This window comes from Spea bombifrons, chromosome 1 (assembly GCF_027358695.1).
Source record: "Spea bombifrons isolate aSpeBom1 chromosome 1, aSpeBom1.2.pri, whole genome shotgun sequence".
NCBI lineage: Eukaryota > Metazoa > Chordata > Amphibia > Anura > Pelobatidae > Spea > Spea bombifrons.
The window spans coordinates 127,667,007-127,683,155 of NC_071087.1; positions in this window are offsets into that span (position 1 = coordinate 127,667,007).

The window sequence follows — 16,149 nt, forward strand, 5'->3', positions numbered from 1 at the left end:
TAAACATTTTAGGGAGATGACCCTGACCAATGGGCACAGGGCATTGCATGTGATTCTGTAGTGATATGTTTGGCAAAGTGTAATATTATTAGTCACATAGTCTGGTATATTTCACACAGGCTCCTATCTGCAGGTGTTATTTTTCTTGTTAAAAAAAATTCTCACACTTGCTTACAAATAAAAACAGTGCTCTTTACCCTCAACACATCACCTCTGTTCGGATCTCTGTTTTATAGGCTTTCTCTATACTTTCAAATCTTAAAATTCAAAGTGCAATGCTTTTAATTTGCTGCAGTTGACTGTTAGTTGAACACACATTGGGCTGAGATATAGCAACCCCTATAGACTGCAATCTTAAAAATATTTATTTTGGAACTGATTCATTAACAGATAAAATGTATTGCTGTTTGTCTCATTTTTCCATTTGCAGTCTAGAAGGTTTGGGGGGGGTTTTGTGTGCCTCATGCTTCTTATTTGTTAGTGAATAACCGGGAACAAGGTGCTCTAGAGCATAAGACCACAGTGGTTACCAGGTCCTCAATTCTTCGTCTTTTGGAGCCTGCAGTCCCATCCTTTCCTCTCACACTGAAGTCTTAGCAGAGCTGAAGCCAGCGAAAACTTCAAGTGGAGATGGTGGTCAAAAGGCTCAGCCTACCACCCCAAAGAAAATCTTAAATGACTTGTTTCTACTGTGTCATTTTGCAGTGACCGAAAATCAGTGTCCAAATGAACTTAAAAGTACACATGCACAAAAACATGCTAAGTGAAAACATGTTTTGGGGCAGCCCATTGACGGTGTCATACAAATTCTCTTCAACCCACCAGCCATAGACTATGGCACTTTAAGTGGAGAATGCATATAAAATAAAAGTGCATCAAAGGGTCCTAAGTGTTGTACAGTTCTCATACTGGCATAGCATAGGGTGACAGTGCCCGCCGAACCCCAGCACCCCTGTGCCAACACCCTGGCAGACCAATCCTGGAGGCTCTGTAGGCACTTTGTGCTTCAAAAAAGCTTTCCCTCTATCACAGGTACTCCTTTACCAAAAGTGCATGTGAAGCAGTCTCCCTTTGTCATTTGAGAAGCAGACACCGTTCATAACCACTGCACACTAGTACAGCTCCCTCTTAATCAACAACTCAATTTAATATTTTTTGGGCTTATTGCATCACATATTCTTGTTAGGTACAAAATATCACTGGGAAATTCTAAAAAAAATTTTTTATTATTGTTTCCTTTTTATCAATACTAAATAATACATTGTATATATATATATATATATGTGTGTGTGTATGTATATATATATATATATATATATATATATGTATATATATATATATATATATATATATATATATATATATATATATATATATATTTACATGTGTGCATTTGGTGTATAATAAGAAATTGTGTTAGAAAATGGCAGTGCTTTTGGCAGTCCCCTTGTCGCATCTCTTCCAAAGTTATACTTTTTCACCCTTTTTTCCCCACTTTAGTTTCCTTGTGATTCTACGTACCAAATTAAACAAAGGATTGTGCTTACATTCTTTATTTTCATTGTTGGATGATACGTTTCTTTTCCCCCAGTGTTATGATTTCAGTATTAGATGTTAAGTTAATATAATTGTTTAATACATTTTAAAGCATCATAGCACATTGCATTATTTTATTATTGAATGCTGGATTTAAGATGTATTTGGTTTAACAGCTGACAAATGATGTAATCATTCCACAAATAACCATGGTAAAATTGTCAATAATTTGCTGCAATACCTCACTGACTGATTCAGTAGCTTGCAACATTGGATATCTATATCTTTAGTCAGAATTAAGACGCAAGAGTGATTACATGTTCTTTTAATGCAGCTAAGTGGGGTTTTTTTGCTGACGGGACATAGCTGACGTATCTCTGCAAGGCACCTCTAAACAACAGTTTAGTTTTTGTAAGCAGCTTTGTAATTAAGCTGCATTTTGGTTCTGTTGTTAAAGAAAATGGTTAATCAATAAGGATTGTAAGGTGCCTATTTGCTATTATTGTCTCCATGGCCATAGTGGAAATCTCCCTTTAAGTCTCCCACGACCACCATTGTTTGATTGAGTTTTCAGTAGCATGTGATCTGAATAGCAGATTTTAAAAGTATAAGGAATGCGGTAGGTGAGTTTTAAGAAAGCTTCTCTTATACGTTTTCCATAAATGCAAAACTCTCAATTTCTTAAAGTGGAAACATAATTATATGTGATTTTACAGTACTTAAATCCTGCCTTTATTAATTAAAAATATCACTTAATAGATTTACAAGGTAGCAGGATTTTCTTGGAAGGTAGTTATGTGATGGGGCTTAGACCAGAAGTCTTACACTGGTTTTGATTACCTTAGGGGCTGATGGCAGCTATGCCTTGGGTTGCCGTTGTTGTACACGTGCAACAAAGGGTGGAATCACAGATGGTTACAGAGCCACCAGGTGCTCATCTGTCTGGTGGGGGTCCAGAGTGGTCGTTCTAGCTATTTCGCTTCGCTATTTATTGTGAAGGGTCAGCACTAGCACGTTTCTCGAAAGAATGGCTGAACTGAAAAACTCATTATAAAGCACTAGCCAAGATCTTCCTGCAGCAGTAGCTCACTGTGGATGGCCATTCTAAGTGTATAGTGAAGTCAGGGTTGAAATCACAACTCTCCCTTTGGTGTAGACCACTCTCTCCCAAGGATAATGCATGGTGGAAAATGAATCCTTGGATTTAATAACCAGTTGATCCTCCTTTGGAAGAAATAACCTCAACCAACCATTTCCTGTATTTATGGATAAGACCTGTTCAACGACCGGGAGGAATTTAGGACCATTCCTTTTTTCAAAACTTTCAGTTCAGCAATACTCTTGGAATTTCTGGAGGGCATGCCACGGCATCTTAATGGAGCAGAGGTCAGGATTTTGACCAAGCCACCCAGAAATCATGTTTTTCTGTTTTTGTCTTACTCCTGTGCTTTGGGTCACTGTCCTGTTTCACTACCCCACTTTTATTCAGCTTTAGTTGATGGACAGATTACCTTATATTCTTCTGGACAGCAAGCTGTCCAGGCCCTGTGGCAGCGAAGCTGCTCCAAACCATGATGCCCCCTCCACCATACTTTACTGTTGGGATAATGTTTTGATGGTGGTATGCTGTGCCTTTTTTTTCTCCACACATTCTTCTGGTGTTTGGTTTCATATGTCCACAGAAAATCACGCCAGTAACACTGTGCAACGGCTTTTTTTTGTGAGCTTTGGATGTTTTTTTGTTTTTTGGAAGGCAGTGCATTCCTCCATTGTGTCCTTCTGTGAACATCGTTCTTGTTCACTTTTACATATGGTAGACTTGTCAACAGGGGTGTTTGCATATTCCAAAGATTTCTGTAAGTCTGTAGCTGACACTCTAGGATTCTTCTTCACCTGAGCCTTTTGCCCTGTGCTCTTGCAGTCATCTTTTCAGGATTATATAATGAACTACCCAGTCAGGGGTGAGGAGCACGAGGGAGCCACTTGCAGGAGAGTCACAGTCATGCACTTACCCACTGAGAGGTGGTCCAAGGTAAAATACCACTCATAGCAGTCAAAGCAGAGTATGGAGTATGGGCGTAAACGCCAACCAGATGTCCGGTGCGTTTGGTCACTTTCCACGCAGGGCACAAAGCAACCACCCCCAGAACTTAAAAAACGGACCTCAAAAAAAAAAATAGGACTGCGATATACACGCAATCCTCTAACTGTAATGTGATATATAGCAAAGGCTATCTCTAGGCTGAATTCAATATTCAATTAGAGAACAAAGACAGAACTGATTAAAAATATTTAATCTGAGTAAACAAAAGGTCACAGCGCTGTTTACACAGGAATGCATATAAAAAGAGACAGACATAAATGATACAGACACATAAACAGTGTAAAATAAAAGAGCCAAAGTATCATACCATTTTCTGTCACCTGAGCAAGGAGATGGGAGTAGGAGGTTCAGCAGATTAACATCTTTATAATTATGACACCATCTCCACACCCCTATGAGGCGGCAAAAAGACAACTTCTGTTTTGGTCATGCCTGCGTGGCTTGACTGCTCTCCCTGAAACCAGCACATCGCAGGAATAGTGGTGTAATGTATGGTGGGCCCCAAAGTTATGCAACCATCATATTTTAGACAATAATTCTACCTTGTGTCCATTGATACTCTGTCTCCCCCCCTCACCTAGGGAAATGTAGCCAGGATGTCTGGCCCTTCACCCTTCCACAGGTAACATCTTCCTGTCGGAGGTGACAATACCCAGCATGTGTCATCGAGATTTATATTGAGCTCTGGCTCCAAAGGAAAAGGTGTGTACAACTGGTAATAAACTGAGCCGGGCATCCGAAGAGAAATCTCTAGCTGCCACGGGATGAGCTCTTCTTCCTGAGGACGAATAGCTGCCGGGGTGAATGTGCGGTGGGACTTCTGACACAGGCAGCCGAGGTAGGAGACGGCTATATATAGAGAGAGTCAAATGATGTGGGGCTATGTGTGCCAGGGGGCTTTGCCAGCAAGGCACCGGAGGCGAGGCATGGATTGCCTAGGGAGCTTGTAACTCCAGAGACAGCCCCGATGCATAGACATGTTGTAATAGATGGATTTAAAGATCTTTTTTCTCACCCTGAGCAACTAAGCCTAACTCATTTGATGGATTTGACTTTATTTCTCGTATCTGCTATACATTACCAAGAAAAATATGATTAGAGAAATGCTGAGCTTTTATATATGTAATAGAATTAGGTCTTACATGAACCTCGTTTAGTAAGATGTCATCTTGTGAACACATTTTCAGCAATGCAAGCCTTCCAAAGTGTTCTCACTTAATCAAAGTGTTCTCACATTTATAAATAAATAGAACAGGGCAGTAGTGAAAACTTAATTCCACAAGATACCCCCTCCGCTGCTGCGCTTACGCTGTAACACACAGTAACAAAGGACACGAGAAATATTACAGATGTTTTATTTCAATATTTTAATAATAAAAGTATATATTTTATGAAGGCTTAAGCGAAGCAAAAAGGGGACGTTTTTGAACAGATCAAAATTATGTATTTTATTTAGAGCAGCCTGTCGGCACAATGCAGGGACAATGTTTTATCTTTTATTGTTGTAGAACATAAATCCTAAGGCAAAGCTGCATCCATCACAACCTACCTGGAGCACAGGAACGATCATTTGGACATACGCACATGTTTATTACATGACAATAAGCGTTTGGTTTCATGCTGTGTCTGATGGTCTTGAATACTAAAATAATTATTATTTTGTAAGTATCCCCACAAAAATACAGTACTGCAGGGCTATCTGCGATTACATGAAGAGAGAGAAGCGACTGAGGCTGCCTAAATGCACGGGAGGACTATGGTTGGTTCTTCAAGATATTTGGAACAACGTACCTGCTGAGTTCCTTAAAAAGCTGCCTTCAAAACAGCATCAATTCTGGGTACACATTGCAGGCAAAGGCTGGTCACACCAAATATTGATTCGATTTTTCTTTTGTTCACTTTGCATTTTGTTAAATGATAAAAATAAACTATTAACATGTTTGCTATCCATGAGTGGTGATCTGGCTACTGCACCTCTTACCCCAATTACCTTCAAGGGATCCATGTATAAAGTGGATATAGAGGCAAAAGGTTATTATTGTTGACCTTATTTGCATGTGCCTACCCAGAATCCCTTGTGGTTGTGGCAGCACTATGAGATTTCTGAGGGAAAAAAACAGGCCTCCTGGCATGTCTGGTGTCTGTAGATGAGTGTTTAATAATACTTCTTCTACCCCCTTAATTTTAAGTGGAAGGGTTTCCATCACCTTTACCCACCATAACTTTTGTAATGGTATTTCTCATGTCTACTTTTGAAAGCATTCTTACTTTAGGAAATGTAAATTTCTGCACAGTACTGTGTGATAAATATATGAAATTTTTTTTGTCCACAAAACATAGCAAGGTATACACCATTTGTTATTGTGTGTGGATTTAGAATATTTTACTGACTCCAGCACTACGGAATCTGCTGGCCCTAAATAAATACATGTAATGTAAATGTGTTATACTTTACGTATGGACTTCAAACTTTTGCTGTCAGTGCACCAGATTTTTTTTTTATACAGCCTGATATTAAACAAACCACTTCTACGATGAAGCTGTTAATTTGTATAGGTATGTGGCCTGATTTCTGTGCCCATTGATGGAGTGAGAATTTATCATAATATTCTTGATGTATTAAAACCCAAGGAGGATAGTTATTGGAACAACTGAACATTCTACTTTTAGAATTTGGAAGAAGTGGCTAAATCGCTCCCACTAATATACACTCTTTTGATCAGTTGGTACCCACAGCACTTACTACACAGTCTTTATGAATACATATGCTCAGCTTGTTACTATTTGTCCCTTTGGTTTAATATTGAGAAAAAATAACTAGACACCATTTGATATATTTGTTTTTATTTCCCAATTATCAATGCCCGTCAATAATTTCACATCTCTTATTTTGTTGCAGTGCTTTAACAATTCATTTCCAGTTACAATCGACACATACAGGAAATAAAGAAAGTTTGCGTGAACAGATGCAGTGGCTGAATTAACCCCTTGCTGTCACTTTATAATAGCTTCATACTTCCAAGGAAATGTGATTGCTATGCTATTTCTCACAATCTTTAAAGTAGAGTTGCCACATTTTCCAAACTAATATATTTCAGTTTAATACACTAAATAAACAAGTATTCATTTATAGATTAAAATATGTAATTATAATTAGTATTAGAAGCCCCACCAGTGGTAGGAGTCATGTAACTTTTACATAAAGATGTCTTCTCCCAGTATAAACATAAAGTGGGTTTTTAATTGCTTGTGGCAGTTTCCCTTTAAATGGAATCACAATGCGGCGGTGTCTTAGGATCTGATTTTGGCAATCAATCGCACTTGAATGTCAATTATAATTATGGTAAGTCCAAAATTTCTAAAGGTTCAGTCAATACAATGGCAGAACATTATTATATACTTGCTTTTTGCTAAATGAATTCCTCTCAGTTTTGATACAGTTTAACTTTTTGTATAAAAGTCAGGGCTCAAAGGGGCCCTCGTTGAGTTCAAATAAAAGAAATCATAGAAAGCAGGATATCTTCGAAACACGCACAGAATCTGTTTAAAAAGCGCAGAAATCCTTAAATCTGGATTTAGTGCAATGCTTTTTGAAATGCAGTATTGACCTGGCCTTGCTTTACATTTTCATATAATGCTATAACGAGACCTACATCATCGTTGCTTTTAATAACTTTTCTATGTGGCACTTCCGCTCACAGATCCAACTTGTTCTTAATCAAAGTACAAATGGATCGACAAGACCAGGTTACAGGTGCTCCATCACCAAATAAAGAAACGGTCAGAAAAACACATTATTGAGTTATTTGTAAGTAGCTAAAAAATGCACCGTCCTTGAAAAGTGAATGTGATGACTGCATCATTTTTTTAGTACATCGTACAATGTGTAATATATTTAAACATCTATATCAGCGAAAGTCTGTATTCTGTTCTATTCTATAAAATACTTGCAGCCTTGGTCTTGCCTGCCGACATTCATTGTTTTGACTGAGACATTCCAAGCATGTCCTCTTAAGACAAAAAAGGGTCTTTATTTTTATTATTTTAACCCATAGAAATGCATTGCCATTCCTAAATTTGTTTTTCAGCACCAAATCAGATTTTTTTTCATAACCCATACCCCCAGCCCTTAAACCTGTTTAGACAATTTAGCACCACATTCAGAGAAATTAGCACCAGGCCAACCATAGCATAGCACCCAAGATCCAGTCTAACGGACAGCCTCCAGCACCAGCCTAATTTTATAAGGCAGCACAGTAGATCCTTAGTACATTGCAAAGGAAATACACATTCGGTTAATATCGTATACATGTTAACAGATCATTGAGATCAAACAAGCTGCTTTCCAAGTAACTTATGTCAGTGGGACACCATTAACAAGTCAGAACTTTAAGACACAATGCAGGTAGAAAGAAAAATGCATTGTGCTGTCTTTTAAACAAACCTGAGGGTATTTTCCTTTCTTTGGGGTATTAGAAACCGGGAGAACTGGTTCTGAAATCAATAAAACATGAACGGACACAAAATGCTAAGATTTTACAAATACTTCAACCCTGCCTAAACGTACAGGTGTATCAAATGAAACAAACGTTTGTAGAGGACTTATGTCTTTGATGATACTAGATTTTACAATGTTCCTAATTCAGTACTCATGTGCCTTGTGTCTTCTTATAAAGTGAGGATATACCATGCATTGTCTGTAGGCTTGCAGTGACACCTAGTTTTTAACTGTGAAGGCAATATAATTAAGACCATTTATCTGAGACGAAAAGCCTATACTTAATATAATTATTACATGAGTGGTTCAGTAGGTGTCACTAAAACTGTTCTTATTGTCGGCCATACCCCTACGACTTAAATCCACAAGTCTTGGTATCGGACAATATTAGAGAAGAGGCCAGATGAGTTCAAAGGCATGACCACTACCTATCTGACATGTAGAGCAGCGTCAACTACCTCACTTTTATTGGATTCCAACACATTCTAAATTTAGTTTAGGATGATGGGGACTGTAGTACCAATAACAGCTGAAATTATAGGAAAGCCCTTTTCCATTCCTACAGTACGTTCTGAGAGGTGTCACCTATAGGCTCCCAGTAATGACTAAACGTTCATGGTTTTCAAGAAAAGTGCCTGTTTGATCTGTTATTTACATATCAATTGCTTAATCACATAAGAAAAAATATGAAGAATCGAACATATTCTTCCAAGTACTTATTATTATTAAAAAAAAAATATTCACATTTTAAAAAAGTGTTCCTAAAAAATCAGTAAACAAGCTGATATGAATATTGTAAACTTGCACTGATTCACAGAAATAAACATTATATGTAAAAATTAGATCCTGTTTCTTACTGAAAACGCATAGCCAGACTCCAAACTCAACCCGTATACACCTTTCTCTTAAAATATAATAAAATTCATATTTATAGAAATTTGCTGGATAAATCACTTCTAACAACAACCCTATTAGTGCATCTGAACCGTAGCACATAAATCTGAATTATTTATAGTAATTAATAGCATGTGCTAATTTTTTTTTTTTTTAAGTAAAATTATTTGATGACATACAATTTGCAAATCTTTCTGTTCTGTATTCGATAAAGTTGTCAGATAAAAATCTAAAAAATGCCGTTGTCAATAATAATGATCAGATATTGTTTACTGGAAGAAAAGTTTTTCTGTACAATAAATAGACTGGAATATGTACATCTATGATTTATACGCGTATAGCGTGTATTAGAGAAAACCCCATAAAATCCAACAAGAGGACACACTTGCAAACAAACTTGTCAGACTGGAAGCAGTTATAACCCCCCATAGTGCTTTAACTATAAGAAGGGGGTTTAACGCAAAAGCCCTATTCAAGAGCTTCAACCCTGCCCATTGCACATACCCCCAGACACTGCTGGTTGGTGGCAGCTGCTAAATGCTCCCCCTCCCCACTCGTAGTGGATGCAGTAAGCTAGATTGTTAATAGCATGCATTGTGGTACTGAGGTCAACTGTGCTCCTCAGAATGTTCCTCATAACTGCTCCACGCTAGACACTCAGCAAAGGAATTTCTCCTTCATCTTCAGGCACCTTTGGCTTCAAACATTCCTCTTCACAGAGGACTCCGGACGTCACACCCTGCAAAGGAAAAAATAAAAACACAGATGAGTTCCATGTAACCTATAAAGTATCTCTGTCCCTTATTCTTAGACATCTTCTGCATGATCCTTCCTTTCTTTACATCACCACTTACCCAATAGCTCTTACTTTAAAGAAGACTGAGTTAAACATTCAAAATGCATAGTAATGCAATCAGTTAGGATATTTGATCTCACCTTCTTGCCTGACTTCATTAAGGATCAAAGTTTTTAACATTACTCACTGAGAGCATGGCACCAAATCTCAGGAACTGGATCTTCTTACTTTGCCGTTACCATCTACTGGTAATACAGGGCGCATAACACCTGTCCTCGAGGGCTGCAGACGTTTGGGTATCTCGCTTTGAGCACAGGCATCTGAATGAAAGATTCATTAAACTACTTGTTTTCAGGCTATGATGGAGCCTGTTTGTGGCCTTTGAGGACTGGAATTATGTACCCATGAACAACTGTTTTCATGAAAACAATAACAATGGGATCTTTCTGAGTTAAGTGTTAAGAGCAGAGGAACAACAATCCTATTCACTTTCTCTCTCTTTCATACATATATAAGCCGATCAGCCATAACATTATGACCACTGACAGGTAAAGTGAATAACGCTGATATCATGATTATCATGGCACCTGTCAGTGGGTGGGATATATTATGCAGCAAGTGATTTCATCTTCAAATTTGATGTTAGAAGCAGGAAAAATGGGCAAAAGTAAGGATCTGAGCGACTGACAAGGGCCAAATTGTGATGGCTAGACGACTGGGTCAGAGCTTCCCCAAAACTGAAGCTCTTGTGAGGGCTGCAGTGGTCAGTACCTATCAAAAGTGGTACAAGGAAGGAAAAGCGGTGAACCAGTGACAGGGTCATAGGCAGCCAAGGCTCATTGATGCATGTGGTTGGTGAAGGCTGGCCCATGTGGTCAAATCCAAACAGACAAGCTACTGTAGCTCGCATTGCTGAAAAGGTTCATGCTGGTTCTAATAGAAAGGTGTCAGAACACACAGTGCATCACAGTTTGTTGCGTGTGAGGCTGTGTAGCAGTCAGGTGCCCATGCCGACCCCTGTCCTCTGCTGAAAGCGCCTACAATGGGCATGTGAGCATTAGAACTGGACCATGGAACGATGGAAGAAGGTGGCCTGGTCTGATAAATCACGTTTTCTTTTACATCACGTGGATGGCCAGGTATGCTTCGCTTACCTGGCACCAGGATGCATTCATGGAGGCCCCACCTCACAACTTACAGGACTTAAAGGATCTGCTGCTAACGTCTTGTGCCAGATACCACAGCACACCTTCAGAGATCTAGTGGAGTCCATACCTCGAAGGATCAGGGCTGTTTTGGTGGCAAAAAAGAGACCTACGCAATATTAGCCAGGTAGTCATAATGTTATGGCTGATCAGTGTATATATATACATACAGGTTGGTAACGATGTGGAAGAGTGAAGGGACAAGGGAAGAGAGTAAAAGAAAAAAAAAAAAAGGGAAAAATACTTTTTTCAAATTATAATCATCATGTATTAATATTTAATGTCATATCATAGTAGCACATAAATATATTTAATTTATGTAAATATATGCATGTATGTATGTATGAATGTGTATATATATATATATTAATACAAATTCTGTTAAAAGGAATTATTGCTGTTGCTATAGTTCAGAGGGCAGTATGTTGTGGAGGTTATTGGCACGCAAAAACCACAGGAGGATATTTCACATGAGATTTATGCAACTTGAAAATTTTCATCCTGGGGAATAGTTTTGTTTGTTTTTCAAAGCCAATGGCATGTATGGGAAAATGAAAATCATATTTACATGCCTAAAAACACTATCTCTCAACTCACAGAGCAGGGTTTTGGATATTTTATGCCTTAAGGATATCTGGAAACAAAAGGTTTCCAGGACTGGTAGTAAAGATTACCTATCATAGTTGGGAAGTCACTAGTGGTCTATAAAAGGGTTAATGTTCCTATATAGGAATCGGTCTAGGTAACCAAGGTGAATGTAAGGAATGAGTAGGAATAAGTTGTGATATTGGGAACTATGCATGTAATTGTGAATCCTTATAAACAATCCAGCCCTTCTTGAAGGAGGGTACAGCCAGGCATTTACATTTCCATCTCATGACAACCCACTGTTTAGTAAATAATTCCCATGATGAGTAATAAAGGATCCAATCCCTGCTACAATTAAAGCCTCTTGATAGCTTTATTGAGATGTGAAAGGACTAGGGCAAAATGAATGAAAAACTACTATTGGAAGATCATCTTTATATTTTTCTTACTAGTTAGAATTTATTTTATTGTGCTTCTGCACACATATAATAATAAAATGTTATTTTACAGGTCATATCTTAATATTTCTTTTAATGGGAGAGTGCTGGTGTTATTCTTTTTAATTTAAAATACCTATAGCTCCATTAATCAATCAAGCAAGCAATACATTATTTAACCAGAGGAATGAGTAATGTGTATATGTATATTTATGCATGTTATTAGTTAATAAGCCTTCACAGATATACTTAACATTATATAGTTTACAGAATAATAAAGGGCGAGGTACAAAAAGCATCAGCTAAAAATTACAGTGGTCTACAGACTTTTTGATCAGGGTATGGAAGGTGTGAAAGGAGGTCCTTCCTTACCCCGTAGGGCTTACAGTCTAAGTAGTTGTAGGGATTATTGGTCTGCCATATAGGTACTATTAAGGGGAGGTGGTAAGTGCAATTTACAGGAGTTCTGAAAGCATGTCTGGTCACGGTTTGTTATTTACTGAAGTGATACAATTAAAAGATGCTGACGGAGAAAGTTGAAGTCCGGTGTATGTCCAGTGGTAAGGGGTTCCACAGATATGGAGAAGCGAGAAAGAAAGCCTTGAAGCAAGAGAGAGCAGTAGCTGTTAAAGGAGCAGAGACATAGCCGCTGTGGCTGGAGTGTGTACGGATTGTAGGTATATGGTGGGATATCAGAGACGAAATATAGGATGGAGAACGTTTCAAAGAACAGTTCAGCTCCTTGATATCACGATACATTAAGAAGGGCAAACAATAATGGCCAGGGTCGTAACTAGAAACCACGGGCCCTGATGGGAAAATTCACCCCAGGCGCCCCAACTTCAACAGATAGTCTGTGCCTTCTTTGGCCCTTGCCCCACTCACACACACACACATTATGCAGGCAGCCTCTGTTTCACCGCAGAGTCACGTGACCCTGATACGCCAGTTCAAAATAGTTTAGAAAGGGCCCTTCCGACCAAAATGCGCAGCTTAACCAAAGAGGGGAGTTTTCAGAAATCACACACATTGCATCATGCTGGTCCAACAAAGCCTTTCTCGCAGAAGCTCACTAGGGTTTGCCTTGATAATATATGGGGATATGATAATGTTGTTTAAAGTTATTTAAAGTTCTGTAAGTCATGGATAAAGTAAAGCCAACCAGGCTCAGCTTTACAAGAACACAATTCAACTCCTTTTCATGGGAGAGGATCAGGGTAGTCAATGATAATTTATTATTATTATTATTATTTTATTCCTTTATGAAACAGATACTTGAGTTAACTATGCAGTAATGCAAAAAATATGATACTAACACAATATAGGGATTTAGAAAAAGGCATTTGGATGAAACACTGAATATTAAAAATACGACCACACAATTAGGATATTTGTAGAGATGTGAAATGCCGAACTACATGTGCTATGTGTCTACGATGGGACTCCCAAGATCAGCAAGGCAGCTGTGTATATGTGGAAGCAGCATTTATGCAGCCTCTATAAGTGTGGGTCTGAAAGTCTCATAAAAACATAGAATTTGAAGGCAGATATAAACCACTTGGCATCGCTGTGTTTGCACATGGAAACGTTAAAGACCTTGTGTTATCGCTGTTGCGTCTGTGCCCTGATATTTCTACTTTTCTTTATAGAGTTGCTGTGATTTTGTCCATCTTACATTTGAAGTATCACTAGGGAAGAATATTACTTTGAATAAGCCGGATTTAAATTATTAAATGGAACAGTAATGCTATGTTATAGTTACTATATGGGGGCACTTTCTGATATTGCTTAGAAACTGCAAAATACTTTAGTATAGTAAGAGACAGGACATTGCATTGACTGCGAAGAGCTAACCCAAGAGCGTTTCTGCACTAAGCTGGCCAACAACATAAATTCACCCACAAATAACTATTACTGTCCCAATAAGAGAAAAGATTTCAGCAAGGACAAAAGTTGTGAAAGGACCCCATATCGCTAACTTTAAATGTGTGTAACAACACATATACTGTGCTGTTCTATGAAAGGACCTCTAATACCACATCGAGGAACTGGAGAGAACCGAAATCTAAATTCATTTGTTATCTCTACAACTCAATGAATTTTACCTTTCTTTACAATTTATGAAGAACATAATCGATTTTCTCACCGGACTGACTTTTTTCCCCATGATTAAATCTAAAGCACATATGTTTGTTATTCTCATCAAAGGAACACCAGGGATTTCAAATATGAGCTTTGTGTTTTATAAATATATATATATATATATATATATATATATATATACACAAAAGAAATTTGAAATAAATAATAAATAAAAATATTTGACAAAAATAAAATAATAAAAGACTTAAAAAGTCCAACAGAGTTTGCTCTCTCTGTCCTGCTTCTTGGCGCTCACACAGTGAATTCAATGTATAATTGTGGCAGGTTGTATTTATTTGTGTCTACGCATAACGTCATCATTCACGCTATTCAAGAGTTAATTGTATGTGTCATTCAAGAAGGTTGTATATGTATAAATGTAACTTTCACTAATGTTCTGAAATACATTTATAATGAATTCTTTTTCACCCTTCGGAAAACGTTCTGAATATTTTTTCAGCTCTTCCTACTACACGTACAAAATGTAAACATCTCAAGTCGAATTCTTATACAAAAGGGGGGTTAAGTCATCGCTCGGCAAATTAAACTATAACAAAAATACAGCTGCCTCAGAGACTAGTGTATCTAAAAATTGGCCTGTTAATTCAGCCTACAAGGAATTCATACACAGCCGTACAATACAGCGAAATTACAGAGATGGAGTACAAGATATCTTTTGGGATTTGAAATCACGCTTATTCCTAGAAGGGCCGAAGCTCCCGGGACGCTTTGTGCCCAGAATATTCTGTGTGTGGTCTGTGGAGAGATATTTGTTTATAGGTTGGGGAAACAGTGAGAGAAATAACTCAAGGTTTAAGGTATATGTAAAGCAATGTCACTAAAACCTCCCCTGCTAGTCAATAAGAAAGTATTTTCATTTTTAGGCAAAATACAGCCGTTTAGGTCATTTTATAAAATTCATAGATTGTCGTTACTTAATACATTGGTTCTTCTCACAATAAAATTATTTTCGAGTGTTTTATTGTGTATTATGTGAATATACCTTCTCTGTAGCCTTCAGACTGTAGGTGATACAACAAGGTATGACATCAGTCAACTTAAACATGCTATAGTCTATACATTACTAAACTCATGTTTCATTTAAATGGTTCGAGGAGCACCCATGAGTGAAGTAGGTGGAATTCATATCTCAGTACCCATATGCCTTGGCCACCTAATCTTGATTTAGCACCCATAATTAACATGGTCTATCAGTTTAGCCCATATTAGAATGCCTTTGACTACAAATGAAATTCAAATTCGTATTGGAATATGAATGTCTGCCAGGATTGTTAAAGGTTCTAGTTTAATGGAATTGAGTTGAACACCTTTAATAGAAGAGTCGGAACGCTTTCCAAGACAAAAAAAAAGGAGTTATCTGATGCAACTGGACAAAAACCACGCAATGACAAGAAATCAAACTCAACCCTCGACAAACACACACGATCCATATTGCTTTCTTAGCCTCTACTATAAATATAATATTTGGTCAACCATAGCAACAAGTCTCAGAGGTTTCAAATTACTATAAATTACATCACATGGGAAAGCAAGTATATGATGGCGTTTATAGTTTACTACAAATAAAGGGCTGTTAAATGTTTGACGGAATAAACAAACCTAAAAATCTGTGCAGGCTCAGTTTAAGCAAATCTGGGGTTTCTTGGTTGAACATGAAAACTGACAAATCCTATCAATTTGAAACTAAGCCTGTATGGGTTTGCAAGAGATTTAATGTTGAATGTTTAATATGTCTACTCCAGAATGTCGCCAAGTTTTGGTTAGTAATCTTATATTTTTTGGTCAATCATAAACTCAAAACCAACTTGTGAAGCTTATGAAACGACAGTAGAGTTAACTTGGTAGGATGCAAGGATTATCTACATGTTTAGTAGGCTTTAAAACATTAATATTTAGGAGCCATGGAAGTGGTAAGCCCATAGTATTTT